General features: G+C 37.5%; 2 non-coding genes and 39 pseudogenes across 2 annotated transcripts; all 41 read left to right on the top strand.

The window, feature by feature from the left end:
• Positions 1 to 46: 46 nt before the first annotated feature.
• LOC148500177 (5S ribosomal RNA) lies at positions 47 to 165 on the top strand. The gene has a single exon (XR_015871472.1). It is a non-coding gene; the product is annotated as a 5S ribosomal RNA (ribosomal RNA).
• Positions 166 to 281: 116 nt separating this feature from the next.
• Positions 282 to 400, top strand: LOC148500178 (5S ribosomal RNA; annotated as a pseudogene).
• Positions 401 to 516: 116 nt separating this feature from the next.
• LOC148500179 (5S ribosomal RNA) lies at positions 517 to 635 on the top strand (annotated as a pseudogene).
• A 116-nt stretch (positions 636 to 751) lies between these two features.
• Positions 752 to 870, top strand: LOC148500180 (5S ribosomal RNA; annotated as a pseudogene).
• Positions 871 to 986: 116 nt separating this feature from the next.
• LOC148500181 (5S ribosomal RNA) lies at positions 987 to 1,105 on the top strand (annotated as a pseudogene).
• A 116-nt stretch (positions 1,106 to 1,221) lies between these two features.
• LOC148500182 (5S ribosomal RNA) lies at positions 1,222 to 1,340 on the top strand. Its single transcript, XR_015870663.1, has one exon. It is a non-coding gene; the product is annotated as a 5S ribosomal RNA (ribosomal RNA).
• Positions 1,341 to 1,690: 350 nt separating this feature from the next.
• LOC148500183 (5S ribosomal RNA) lies at positions 1,691 to 1,809 on the top strand (annotated as a pseudogene).
• A 103-nt stretch (positions 1,810 to 1,912) lies between these two features.
• Positions 1,913 to 2,031, top strand: LOC148500184 (5S ribosomal RNA; annotated as a pseudogene).
• Positions 2,032 to 2,148: 117 nt separating this feature from the next.
• LOC148500185 (5S ribosomal RNA) lies at positions 2,149 to 2,267 on the top strand (annotated as a pseudogene).
• A 115-nt stretch (positions 2,268 to 2,382) lies between these two features.
• LOC148500186 (5S ribosomal RNA) lies at positions 2,383 to 2,500 on the top strand (annotated as a pseudogene).
• Positions 2,501 to 2,616: 116 nt separating this feature from the next.
• On the top strand, positions 2,617 to 2,735 carry LOC148500187 (5S ribosomal RNA; annotated as a pseudogene).
• Positions 2,736 to 3,086: 351 nt separating this feature from the next.
• LOC148500188 (5S ribosomal RNA) lies at positions 3,087 to 3,205 on the top strand (annotated as a pseudogene).
• Positions 3,206 to 3,321: 116 nt separating this feature from the next.
• On the top strand, positions 3,322 to 3,440 carry LOC148500189 (5S ribosomal RNA; annotated as a pseudogene).
• Positions 3,441 to 3,556: 116 nt separating this feature from the next.
• Positions 3,557 to 3,675, top strand: LOC148500190 (5S ribosomal RNA; annotated as a pseudogene).
• Positions 3,676 to 3,791: 116 nt separating this feature from the next.
• Positions 3,792 to 3,910, top strand: LOC148500191 (5S ribosomal RNA; annotated as a pseudogene).
• Positions 3,911 to 4,026: 116 nt separating this feature from the next.
• LOC148500192 (5S ribosomal RNA) lies at positions 4,027 to 4,145 on the top strand (annotated as a pseudogene).
• A 116-nt stretch (positions 4,146 to 4,261) lies between these two features.
• LOC148500193 (5S ribosomal RNA) lies at positions 4,262 to 4,380 on the top strand (annotated as a pseudogene).
• A 116-nt stretch (positions 4,381 to 4,496) lies between these two features.
• Positions 4,497 to 4,615, top strand: LOC148500194 (5S ribosomal RNA; annotated as a pseudogene).
• A 116-nt stretch (positions 4,616 to 4,731) lies between these two features.
• LOC148500195 (5S ribosomal RNA) lies at positions 4,732 to 4,850 on the top strand (annotated as a pseudogene).
• A 116-nt stretch (positions 4,851 to 4,966) lies between these two features.
• LOC148500196 (5S ribosomal RNA) lies at positions 4,967 to 5,085 on the top strand (annotated as a pseudogene).
• Positions 5,086 to 5,200: 115 nt separating this feature from the next.
• LOC148500197 (5S ribosomal RNA) lies at positions 5,201 to 5,319 on the top strand (annotated as a pseudogene).
• Positions 5,320 to 5,435: 116 nt separating this feature from the next.
• LOC148500198 (5S ribosomal RNA) lies at positions 5,436 to 5,554 on the top strand (annotated as a pseudogene).
• A 116-nt stretch (positions 5,555 to 5,670) lies between these two features.
• Positions 5,671 to 5,789, top strand: LOC148500199 (5S ribosomal RNA; annotated as a pseudogene).
• A 116-nt stretch (positions 5,790 to 5,905) lies between these two features.
• On the top strand, positions 5,906 to 6,024 carry LOC148500200 (5S ribosomal RNA; annotated as a pseudogene).
• A 116-nt stretch (positions 6,025 to 6,140) lies between these two features.
• On the top strand, positions 6,141 to 6,259 carry LOC148500201 (5S ribosomal RNA; annotated as a pseudogene).
• A 116-nt stretch (positions 6,260 to 6,375) lies between these two features.
• Positions 6,376 to 6,494, top strand: LOC148500202 (5S ribosomal RNA; annotated as a pseudogene).
• A 116-nt stretch (positions 6,495 to 6,610) lies between these two features.
• LOC148500203 (5S ribosomal RNA) lies at positions 6,611 to 6,729 on the top strand (annotated as a pseudogene).
• Positions 6,730 to 6,845: 116 nt separating this feature from the next.
• Positions 6,846 to 6,964, top strand: LOC148500204 (5S ribosomal RNA; annotated as a pseudogene).
• Positions 6,965 to 7,080: 116 nt separating this feature from the next.
• Positions 7,081 to 7,199, top strand: LOC148500205 (5S ribosomal RNA; annotated as a pseudogene).
• A 116-nt stretch (positions 7,200 to 7,315) lies between these two features.
• On the top strand, positions 7,316 to 7,434 carry LOC148500206 (5S ribosomal RNA; annotated as a pseudogene).
• A 116-nt stretch (positions 7,435 to 7,550) lies between these two features.
• On the top strand, positions 7,551 to 7,669 carry LOC148500207 (5S ribosomal RNA; annotated as a pseudogene).
• A 115-nt stretch (positions 7,670 to 7,784) lies between these two features.
• On the top strand, positions 7,785 to 7,903 carry LOC148500208 (5S ribosomal RNA; annotated as a pseudogene).
• Positions 7,904 to 8,019: 116 nt separating this feature from the next.
• Positions 8,020 to 8,138, top strand: LOC148500209 (5S ribosomal RNA; annotated as a pseudogene).
• Positions 8,139 to 8,254: 116 nt separating this feature from the next.
• LOC148500210 (5S ribosomal RNA) lies at positions 8,255 to 8,373 on the top strand (annotated as a pseudogene).
• A 116-nt stretch (positions 8,374 to 8,489) lies between these two features.
• LOC148500211 (5S ribosomal RNA) lies at positions 8,490 to 8,608 on the top strand (annotated as a pseudogene).
• A 116-nt stretch (positions 8,609 to 8,724) lies between these two features.
• LOC148500212 (5S ribosomal RNA) lies at positions 8,725 to 8,843 on the top strand (annotated as a pseudogene).
• Positions 8,844 to 8,959: 116 nt separating this feature from the next.
• Positions 8,960 to 9,078, top strand: LOC148500213 (5S ribosomal RNA; annotated as a pseudogene).
• A 116-nt stretch (positions 9,079 to 9,194) lies between these two features.
• On the top strand, positions 9,195 to 9,313 carry LOC148500214 (5S ribosomal RNA; annotated as a pseudogene).
• A 115-nt stretch (positions 9,314 to 9,428) lies between these two features.
• LOC148500215 (5S ribosomal RNA) lies at positions 9,429 to 9,547 on the top strand (annotated as a pseudogene).
• Positions 9,548 to 9,899: 352 nt separating this feature from the next.
• LOC148500216 (5S ribosomal RNA) lies at positions 9,900 to 10,017 on the top strand (annotated as a pseudogene).
• A 116-nt stretch (positions 10,018 to 10,133) lies between these two features.
• On the top strand, positions 10,134 to 10,252 carry LOC148500217 (5S ribosomal RNA; annotated as a pseudogene).
• The last annotated feature ends 48 nt before the right edge of the window (positions 10,253 to 10,300 follow it).

Genomic DNA, 10,300 nt, shown 5'->3' on the forward strand with positions numbered 1-10,300 from the left:
ACTTGAGTTAAGAAGTAATAGAGGTCTAAAGTTAATGTTTTTGTGCACCTACAGCCAAACCACACTGGACATGCCCAATCTCATCTGATCTTGGAAGCTATGCAGTGTTGGGCCTGGTTAGTACTTGGATGGGAGACCACCTGGGAATACCAGGTGCTGTAGGTAATTTTATACTGCCATAACAGTCTTTAATATAACATTTTACATTTAATTTTTTCAAAATATCAATGAATTTACTTGAGTTAAGAAGTAATAGAGGTCTAAAGTTAATGCTTTTGAGCTCCTACAGCCAAACCACACTGGGCATGCCCAATCTCGTCTGATCTTGGAAGCTATGCAGTGTTGGGCCTGTTTAGTACTTAGATGGGAGACCACCTGGGAATACCATGTGCTGTAGGTAATTTTATATAGCCATAACATTCTTTTCTATTACATTTTAAATTTAATTTTTTTAACTTATCAATGAATTTACTTGAGTTAAGAAGTAATAGAGGTCTAAAGTTATTGTTTTTGAGCACCTACAGCTAAACCACACTGGATATGCCCAATTTCGTCTGATCGTAGAAGCTATGCAGTGTTGGGTCTGGTTAGTACTTGGATGGGAGACAACCTGGGAATACCAGGTGCTGTAGGTAATTTAATGCAGCCATAACATTCTTTTCTATTACATTTTACATTTAATTTTTTCAACTTATCAATGAATTTAGTTGAGTTAAGAAGTAAAAGAGGTATAAAGTTAATGTTTTTGAGCACCTACAGCCAAACCACACTGGACATGCCCAATCTCGTCTGATCTTGGCAGCTATGCAGTGTTGGACCTGGTTAATACTTGGATGGGAGACCACCTAGGAATCCCAGGTGCTGTAGGTAATTTTATGCAGCCATAACATTCTTTTCTATTACATTTTACATTACATTATTTCAACTTATCAATGAATTTACTTTAGTTAAGAAGTAATAGAGGTCTAAAGTTAATGTTTTTGAGCACTTACAGCCAAACCACACTGGACATGCCCAATCTTGTCTGATCTTGGAAGCTATGCAGTGTTGGGCCTGGTTAGTACTTGGATGGAAGACCACCTGGGAATACCAGGTGCTGTAGGTAATTTTATGCAGCCATAACATTCTTTTCTATTACATTTTACATTTAATTTTTTCAACTTATCAATGAATTTACTTGAGTTAAGAAGTAAAAGAGGTCTAAAGTTATTGTTTTTGAGTACCTACAGCCAAACCACACTGGACATGCCCAATCTCGTCTGATCTTGGAAGCTATGCAGTGTTGGGCCTGGTTAGTACTTGGTTGGGAGACCACCTGGGAATACCAGGTGCTGTAGGTAATTTTATATAGCAATAACATTCTTTTCTGTTACATTTTACATTACATTTTTTCAACTTAGCAATGAATTTACTTGAGTTAAGAAATAAAAGAGGTCTAAAGTTAATATTTTTCAGCACCTATAGCCAAACCACACTGGACATGGCCAATGTTGTCTGATCTTGGAAGCTATGCAGTGTTGGGCATGGTTAGTACTTGGATGGGAATCCACCTGGGAATACCAGGTGCTGTAGGTAATTTTATACTGCCATAACAGTCTTTTCTATTACATTTTACATTTAATTTTTTCAACTTATCAATGAATTTACTTGAGTTAAGAAGAAATAGAGGTCTAAAGTTAAGGCTTTTATCACCTACAGCCAAACCACACTGGACATGCCCAATCTCGTCTGATCTTGGAAGCTATGCAGTGTTGGGCCTGGTTCGTACTTGGATGGGAGACCACCTGGGAATACCAGGTGCTGTTGGTAATTTTATATAGCCATAACATTCTTTTCTATTACATTTTTTCAACTTAGCAATGAATTTACTTGGGTTAAGAAGTAATAGAGGTCTAAAGTTAATGTTTTGAGCACCTACAGCCAAGCCACACTGGATATGCCCAATCTCGTCTGATCGTGGAAGCTATGCAGTGTTGGGCCTGTTTAGTTCTTGGATGGGAGACCACCTGGGAATACCAGGTGCTGTAGGTAATTTTAAGGCAGCCATAACATTCTTTTCTATTACATTTTACATTTAATTTTTTCAACTTATCAATGAATTTACTTGAGTTAAGAAGTAATAGAGGTCTAAAGTTAATGTTTTTGCGCACCTACAGCCAAACCACACTGGACATGCCCAATCTCGTCTGATCTTGGAAGCTATGCAGTGTTGGGCCTGGTTAGTACTTGGATGGGAGACCACCTGGGAATACCAGGAGCTGTAGGTAATTTTATACTGCCATAATATTCTTTTCTATTACATTTTACATTTCATTTTTCAACTTATCATTGAATTTACTTGAGTTAAGAAGTAAAAGAGGTCTAAAGTTAATGTTTTTGAGCACCTACAGAAAACCACACTGGACATGCCCAATCTCATCTGAACTTGGAAGCTATACAGTGTTGGGCCTGGTTAGTACTTGGATGGGAGACCACCTGGGAATACCAGGTGCTGTAGGTAATTTTAAACTGCCATAACATTCTTTTCTATTACATTTTAAATTTAATTTTTTCAACTTATCAATGAATTTACTTGAGTTAAGAAGTAATAGAGGTCTAAAGTTAATGTTTATGAGCACCTACAGCCACACCACACTGGAAATGCCCAATCTTGTCTGATCTTGGAAGCTATGCAGTGTTGGGCCTGGTTAGTACTTGGATGGGAGACCACCTGGGAATACCAGGTGCTGTAGGTAATTTTATGCAGCCATAACATTCTTTTCTATTACATTTTACATTTAATTTTTTCAACTTATCAAAGAATTTACTTGAGTAAAGAAGTAAAAGAGGTCTAAAGTTAATGTTTTTGAGGGCCTACAGCTAAACCACACTGGACATGCCCAATCTTGTCTGATCTTGGTTGCTACGCCGTGTTGGGCATGGGAAGTACTTGGATGGGAGAACACCTGGGAATACCAGGTGCTGTACATCATTTTATACTGCCATAACATTCTTTTCTATTACATTTTACATTAAATTTTTTCAACTTATCAATGAATTTACTTGAGTTAAGAAGTAATAGAGGTCTAAAGTTAATGTTTTTGTGCACCTACAGACAAACCACACTGGACATGCCCAATCTCATCTGATCTTGGAAGCTATGCAGTGTTGGGCCTGGTTAGTACTTGGATGGGAGACCACCTGGGAATACCAAGTGCAATAGGTAATTTTATACTGCCATAACAGTCTTTTCTATAACATTTTACATTTAATTTTTTCAACTTATCAATGAATTTACTTGAGTTAAGAAATAAAAGAGGTCTAAAGTTAACGCTTTTGAGCACCTACCGCCAAACCACACTGGACATGCCCAATCTCGTCAGATCTTGGAAGCTATGCAGTGTTGGGCCTTGTTAGTATTTTAACGGGAGACCACCAGGGAATACCAGGTGCTGTAGGTAATTTTATATAGCCATAACATTCTTTTCTATTACATTTTACATTACATTTTTTCAACTTATCAATGAATTTACTTGAGTTAAGAAGTAAAAGAGGTCTAAAGTTAATGTATTTGAGCACCTACAGTCAAACCACAGAGGACATGCACAATCTCGTCTGATCTTGGAAGCTATGCAGTGTTGGGCCTGGTTAGTACTTGGATGGGAGACCTCCTGGGAATACCAGGTGCTGTACGTAATTTTATACAGCCAAAACATTCTTTTCTATTACATTTTAAATTTAATTTTTTCAACTTATCAATGAATTTACTTGAGTTAAGAAGTAAAAGAGGTCTAAAGTTAATGTTTTTGAGCACCTACAGCCATACCACACTGTACATGCCCAATCTCATCTGATCTTGGAAGCTATGCAGTGTTGGACCTGGTTAGTATTTGGACAGGAGACCACCTTGGAATCCCAGGTGCTGTAGGTAATTTTATACTGCCATAACAGTCTTTAATATAACATTTTACATTTAATTTTTTCAACTTATCAATGAATTTACTTGAGTTAAGAAGTAATAGAGGTCTAAAGTTAATGTTTTTGAGCACCAACAGCCAAACCACACTGGACATGCCCAATCTCGTCTGATCTTGGAAGCTATGCAGTGTTGGGCCTGTTTAGTACTTAGGTGGGAGACCACCTGGGAATACCAGGTGCTGTAGGTAATTTTATTCAGCCAAAACATTCTTTTCTATAACATTTTACATTTCATTTTTTCAACTTATCAATGAATTTACTTGAGTTAAGAAGTAATAGAGGTCTAAAGTTAATGTTTTTGTTCACCTACAGCCAAACCACACTGGACATGCCCAATCTCATCTGATCTTGGAAGCTATGCAGTGTTGGGCCTGGTTAGTATTTGGATTGGAGACCACCTAGGACTCCCAGGTGCTGTAGGTAATTTTATACTGCCATAACAGTCTTTTATATTACATTTTACATTTAATTTTTTCAAATTATCAATGAATTTACTTGAGTTAAGAAATAAAAGAGGTCTAAAGTTAACGCTTTTGAGCACCTACCGCCAAACCACACTGGACATGCCCAATCTCGTCAGATCTTGGAAGCTATGCAGTGTTGGGCCTTGTTAGTATTTTAACGGGAGACCACCTGGGAATACCAGGTGCTGTAGGTAATTTTATATAGCCATAACATTCTTTTCTATTACATTTTACATTACATTTTTTCAACTTATCAATGAATTTACTTGAGTTAAGAAGTAAAAGAGGTCTAAAGTTAAGGTTTTTGAGCACCTACAGTCAAACCACAGAGGACATGCACAATCTCGTCTGATCTTGGAAGCTATGCAGTGTTGGGCCTGGTTAGTACTTGGATGGGAGACCACCTGGGAATACCAGGTGCTGTAGGTAATTTTATACTGCCAAAACATTCTTTTCTATTACATTTTACATTTAATTTTTTCAACTTATCAATGAATTTACTTGAGTTAAGAAGTAATAGAGGTCTAAAGTTAATGTTTTTGAGCACCAACAGCCAAACCACACTGGACATGCCCAATCTCGTCTGATCTTGGAAGCTATGCAGTGTTGAGCCTGGTTAGTACTTGGATGGAAGACCACCTGGGAATACCAGGTGCTGTAGGTAATTTTAAGCAGCCATAACATTCTTTTCTATTACATTTCACATTTAATTTTTTCAACTTCTCAATGAATTTACTTGAGTTAAGAAGTAATAGAGGTCTAAAGTTAATGTTTTGAGCGCCTACAGCCAAGCCACACTGGATATGCCCAATTTCGTCTGATCGTGGAAGCTATGCAGTGTTGGGCCTGGTTAGTTCTTGGATGGGAGACCACCTGGGACTACCAGGTGCTGTAGGTAATTTAATGCAGCCATAACATTCTTTTCTATTACATTTTACATTTAATTTTTTCAACTTATCAATGAATTTACTTGAGTTAAGAAGTAAAAGAGGTATAAAGTTAATGCTTGTGAGCGCTTACAGCCAAACCACACTGGACATGCGCAATCTCGTCTGAACTTGGAAGCTATGCAGTGTTGGGCCTGGTTAGTACTTGGATGGGAGACAACCTGGGAATGCCTGGTGCTGTAGGTAATTTTATACGGCCATAACATTCTTTTCTATTACATTTTACATTTAATTTTTTCAACTTATCAATGAATTTACTTGAGTTAAGAAGTAATAGAGGTCTAAAGTTAATGTTTTTGTGCACCTACAGACAAACCACACTGGACATGCCCAATCTCATCTGATCTTGGAAGCTATGCAGTGTTGGGCCTGGTTAGTACTTGGATGGGAGACCACCTGGGAATACCAAGTGCAATAGGTAATTTTATACTGCCATAACAGTCTTTTCTATAACATTTTACATTTAATTTTTTCAACTTATCAATGAATTTACTTGAGTTAAGAAATAAAAGAGGTCTAAAGTTAACGCTTTTGAGCACCTACCGCCAAACCACACTGGACATGCCCAATCTCGTCAGATCTTGGAAGCTATGCAGTGTTGGGCCTTGTTAGTATTTTAACGGGAGACCACCAGGGAATACCAGGTGCTGTAGGTAATTTTATATAGCCATAACATTCTTTTCTATTACATTTTACATTACATTTTTTCAACTTATCAATGAATTTACTTGAGTTAAGAAGTAAAAGAGGTCTAAAGTTAATGTATTTGAGCACCTACAGTCAAACCACAGAGGACATGCACAATCTCGTCTGATCTTGGAAGCTATGCAGTGTTGGGCCTGGTTAGTACTTGGATGGGAGACCTCCTGGGAATACCAGGTGCTGTACGTAATTTTATACAGCCAAAACATTCTTTTCTATTACATTTTAAATTTAATTTTTTCAACTTATCAATGAATTTACTTGAGTTAAGAAGTAAAAGAGGTCTAAAGTTAATGTTTTTGAGCACCTACAGCCATACCACACTGTACATGCCCAATCTCATCTGATCTTGGAAGCTATGCAGTGTTGGACCTGGTTAGTATTTGGACAGGAGACCACCTTGGAATCCCAGGTGCTGTAGGTAATTTTATACTGCCATAACAGTCTTTAATATAACATTTTACATTTAATTTTTTCAACTTATCAATGAATTTACTTGAGTTAAGAAGTAATAGAGGTCTAAAGTTAATGTTTTTGAGCACCAACAGCCAAACCACACTGGACATGCCCAATCTCGTCTGATCTTGGAAGCTATGCAGTGTTGGGCCTGTTTAGTACTTAGGTGGGAGACCACCTGGGAATACCAGGTGCTGTAGGTAATTTTATTCAGCCAAAACATTCTTTTCTATAACATTTTACATTTCATTTTTTCAACTTATCAATGAATTTACTTGAGTTAAGAAGTAATAGAGGTCTAAAGTTAATGTTTTTGTTCACCTACAGCCAAACCACACTGGACATGCCCAATCTCATCTGATCTTGGAAGCTATGCAGTGTTGGGCCTGGTTAGTATTTGGATTGGAGACCACCTAGGACTCCCAGGTGCTGTAGGTAATTTTATACTGCCATAACAGTCTTTTATATTACATTTTACATTTAATTTTTTCAAATTATCAATGAATTTACTTGAGTTAAGAAATAAAAGAGGTCTAAAGTTAACGCTTTTGAGCACCTACCGCCAAACCACACTGGACATGCCCAATCTCGTCAGATCTTGGAAGCTATGCAGTGTTGGGCCTTGTTAGTATTTTAACGGGAGACCACCTGGGAATACCAGGTGCTGTAGGTAATTTTATATAGCCATAACATTCTTTTCTATTACATTTTACATTACATTTTTTCAACTTATCAATGAATTTACTTGAGTTAAGAAGTAAAAGAGGTCTAAAGTTAAGGTTTTTGAGCACCTACAGTCAAACCACAGAGGACATGCACAATCTCGTCTGATCTTGGAAGCTATGCAGTGTTGGGCCTGGTTAGTACTTGGATGGGAGACCACCTGGGAATACCAGGTGCTGTAGGTAATTTTATACTGCCAAAACATTCTTTTCTATTACATTTTACATTTAATTTTTTCAACTTATCAATGAATTTACTTGAGTTAAGAAGTAATAGAGGTCTAAAGTTAATGTTTTTGAGCACCAACAGCCAAACCACACTGGACATGCCCAATCTCGTCTGATCTTGGAAGCTATGCAGTGTTGAGCCTGGTTAGTACTTGGATGGAAGACCACCTGGGAATACCAGGTGCTGTAGGTAATTTTAAGCAGCCATAACATTCTTTTCTATTACATTTCACATTTAATTTTTTCAACTTCTCAATGAATTTACTTGAGTTAAGAAGTAATAGAGGTCTAAAGTTAATGTTTTGAGCGCCTACAGCCAAGCCACACTGGATATGCCCAATTTCGTCTGATCGTGGAAGCTATGCAGTGTTGGGCCTGGTTAGTTCTTGGATGGGAGACCACCTGGGACTACCAGGTGCTGTAGGTAATTTAATGCAGCCATAACATTCTTTTCTATTACATTTTACATTTAATTTTTTCAACTTATCAATGAATTTACTTGAGTTAAGAAGTAAAAGAGGTATAAAGTTAATGCTTGTGAGCACTTACAGCCAAACCACACTGGACATGCGCAATCTCGTCTGAACTTGGAAGCTATGCAGTGTTGGGCCTGGTTAGTACTTGGATGGGAGACAACCTGGGAATGCCTGGTGCTGTAGGTAATTTTATACGGCCATAACATTCTTTTCTATTACATTTTACATTTAATTTTTTCAACTTATCAATGAATTTACTTGAGTTTAGAAGTAATAGAGGTCTAAAGTTAATGTTTTTGAGCATCTACAGCCAAACCACACTGGACATGCCCAATCTCGTCTGATAGTGGAAGCTATGCAGTGTTGGGCCTGGTTAGTACTTGGATGGGAGACCACCTGGGAATACCAGGTGCTGTAGGTAATTTTAAGCAGCCATAACATTCTTTTCTATTACATTTTACATTTAATTTTTTCAACTTATCAATGAATTTACTTGAGTTAAGAAGTAATAGAGGTCTAAAGTTAATGCTTTTGAGCACCTACAGCCAAACCACACTGGGCATGCCCAATCTCGTCTGATCTTGGAAGCTATGCAGTGTTGGGCCTGGTTAGTCCTTGGATGGGAGACCACCTGGGAATACCACGTGCTGTAGGTAATTTTATATAGCCATAACATTCTTTTCTATTACATTTTACATTTAATTTTTTCAACTTATCAATGAATTTACTTGAGTTAAGAAGTAATAGAGGTCTAAAGTTAATGCTTTTGAGCACCTACAGCCAAACCATACTGGGCATGCCCAATCTCATCTGATCTTGGAAGCTATGCAGTGTTGGGCCTGGTTAGTACTTGGATGGGAGACCACCTGGGAATACCACGTGCTGTACGTAATTTTATATAGCCATAACATTCTTTTCTATTACATTTTAAATTTAATTTTTTCAACTTATCAATGAATTTACTTGAGTTAAGAAGTAATAGAGGTCTATAGTTAATGTTTTTGAGCACCTGCAGCCAAACCACACTGGATATGCCCAATCTCGTCTGATCGTAGAAGCTATGCAGTGTTGCTCCTGGTTAGTACTTGGATGGGAGACCACCTGGGAATACCAGGTGCTGTAGGTAATTTAATGCAGCCATAACATTCTTTTCTATTACATTTTACATTTAATTTTTTCAACTTTTTAATGAATTTACTTGAGTTAAGAAGTAAAAGAGGTATAAAGTTAATGTTTTTGAGCACAAACAGCCAAACCACACTGGACATGCCCAATCTCGTCTGATCTTGGAAGCTATGCAGTGTTGGACCTGGTTAATACTTGGATGGGAGACCACCTAGGAATCCCAGGTGCTGTAGGTAATTTTATACTGCCATAACAGTCTTTTCTAATACATTTTACATTTAATTTTTTCAACTTATCAATGAATTTACTTGAGTTAAGAAGTAATAGAGGTCTAAAGTTAAAGCTTTTAGCACCTACAGCCAAACCACACTGGACATGCCCAATCTCGTCTGATCTTGGAAACTATGCAGTGTTGGGCCTGGTTAGTACTTGGATGTGAGACCACCTGGGAATACCAGGTGCTGTAGGTAATTTTATATAGCCATAACATTCTTTTCTATTACATTTTACATTACATTTTTTCAACTTAGCAATGAATTTACTTGAGTTAAGAAGTAAAAGAGGTCTAAAGTTAATATTTTTCAGCACCTATAGCCAAACCACACTGGACATGGTGTATGTCGTCTGTTCTTGGAAGCTATGCAGTGTTGGGCATGGTTAGTACTTGGATGGGAATCCACCTGGGAATACCAGGTGCTGTAGGTAATTTTATACTGCCATAACATTCTTTTCTATTACATTTTACATTTCATTTTTTTCAACTTATCAATGAATTTACTTGAGTTAAGAAGTAATAGAGGTCTAAAGTTAATCTTTTTGAGCACCTACAGCCAACCACACTGGACATGCCCAATCTCGTTGGAACTTGAAAACTATACAGTGTTGGTCCTGGTTAGTACTTGGATGGGAGACCACCTAGGAATACCAGGTGCTGTAGGTAATTTTATTCTGCCATAACAGTCTTATCTATTACCTTTTACATTTAATTTTTCCAAATTATCAATGAATTTACTTGAGTAAAGAAGTAAAAGAGGTCTAAAGTTAATGTTTTTGAGGGCCTACAGCCAAACCACACTGGACACGCCCAATCTCGTCTGATCTTGGACTCTATGCCGTGTTGGGCCTGGTAAGTACTTGGATGGGAGAACACCTGGGAATACCAGGTGCTGTACATCATTTTATACTGCCATAACATTCTTTTCTATTACATTTTACATTTAATT

Source organism: Taudactylus pleione, unplaced genomic scaffold (assembly GCF_031769625.1).
Source record: "Taudactylus pleione unplaced genomic scaffold, aTauple2 ptg000550l, whole genome shotgun sequence".
In the NCBI taxonomy this organism is placed as follows: Eukaryota; Metazoa; Chordata; class Amphibia; order Anura; family Myobatrachidae; genus Taudactylus; species Taudactylus pleione.